Below are 1,879 nucleotides of genomic sequence, written 5' to 3'. Positions count from 1 at the left end.
GCTGGTTAGTTGTGCAAAGTTGTGTTTATGCCATGGTATTGAGCACCAAGTTCTTGGGGCCATTACTAGGGATTATTTGAGTTGTGAAAAGTAGTGATCACAATTTCGCACACCAAGTTTTTGGCGCCGTTGCCGGGGATTGTTTGTGTATGGACAACTGACGGTTCACTGGTTAGTTGTGCAAAGTTGTGTTATGCCATGGTATTGAGCACCAAGTTCTTGGGGCCATTACTAGGGATTATTTGAGTTGTGAAAAGTAGTGATCACAATTTCGCACACCAAGTTTTTGGCGCCGTTGCCGGGGATTGTTTTGTGTATGGACAACTGACGGTTCATCTTGTTGCTTAGATTAGGTATTTTTCTTCAGAGTTATTAAGAATAAGTTCTAGAGTTTCATGATGATCTGTTGAAGTCTGGCTGGCTGAGAAGTCATGTCTAATCTTATTGGACCGAGGCTTCAACTAATCATCACAAGAGCTTGTTGATTTCTATCAATCTTGCTATTGGAGCAATGATCTGCTAAGGCTTGGCTGGCCATTGGCCATGTCTAGTGTTTTGGACCGAAGCTTTCTTTGAAAGCTTGGCTGGCTGTGAAGCCATGTCTAATTCCTGGACCGGAGTCTTAGACTAGCATTGCAATGATTCCTGGAATCCAAATTAAGAATTCTGAAACTTTTATTTTCTATTTCCATATAATTTTCGAAAAAACACAAAAAAATTTCAAAATCATAAAAACCAAAAATATTTTATGTTTCTTGTTTAAGTCTAGTGTCTAATTTTAAGTTTGGTGTCTTGCATGTATTGTTTATTTGATCTTGGTTCTATTTTCAAGTCAATAGTACAGGGAACTGAAGACTCAGAACATGCAGCAGAGGAATTACACAGAAAAAGCTGGGCGTTCAAAACGCCCAGTGAAGAAGGACAGACTGGCGTTTAAACGCCAGCCAGGGTGCCTGGTTGGGCGTTTAACGCCCAAAAAGGTAGTGCATTGGGCGTTAAACGCCAGAATGTGCACCATTCTGGGCGTTTAACGCCAGGATGGCACAAGGGGGAGGATTTTGTTTTCAAATCAATTTTTTTTTCAAGTTTTCAAAGTTTTTCAAAATCAAATCTTTTTCAAATCATATCTTTTCAATCAAATGTTTTCAAAATCAATTTCTTTCCTTTTTCAAAGATACTTGCTATCAATTAATGATTTGATTCAACATTTCAAGTATGTTGCCTTTTCTGTTGAGAAAGGTTTAATGTTTGAATCATATCTTTTCTTGATAGCCAAGTTATTAATTTTTAAAATCAAACCTTTTTAAAATTGCTTTCAAATCATATCTTCTCAATCACACATTTTTTTTAAAAAAAACCAATCATATCTTCCTAACCTCATCCTTTTCAAAATAGTTTTCAATCAAATCTTTTTGATTTCTAATTTCAAAATCTTTTTTCAAAAATCACTTGATTTCTTTCCCACTCTTATTTTCGAAAATTAATTAATGTTTTTCAAAATGTTTTCAAATTCTTTTACTTAATTTTCGAAAATCACTTTCCCTCCTCTCACATCCTTCTATTTATGGACTAACACTATTCCTTAATGCACAATTCGAACTCCATCTTCCTTGATAAGTTCGAATTTTCTACCTCTGTCTTCCATTTTTCTTTTCCTCTGACACCTCAAGGAATCTCTATACTGTGACATAGAGGATTCCATATTTTCTTGTTCTCTTCTCTTTCATATGAGCAGGAACAAAGACAAAGGCATTCTTGTTGAAGCTGATCCTGAACCTGAAAGGACCTTGAAGCGAAAGTTAAGAGAAGCTAAGGCACAACTCTCTGCAGAGGACCTAACAGAAATCTTCAAAGAAGAAGAACACATGGTAGCCGAAAA

Source organism: Arachis stenosperma, chromosome 2 (genome assembly GCF_014773155.1).
Source record: "Arachis stenosperma cultivar V10309 chromosome 2, arast.V10309.gnm1.PFL2, whole genome shotgun sequence".
NCBI classification, from domain to species: Eukaryota; Viridiplantae; Streptophyta; class Magnoliopsida; order Fabales; family Fabaceae; genus Arachis; species Arachis stenosperma.
The sequence above is the reverse complement of the archived record's forward strand: the minus strand, read 5'-3'. Positions refer to the sequence as shown.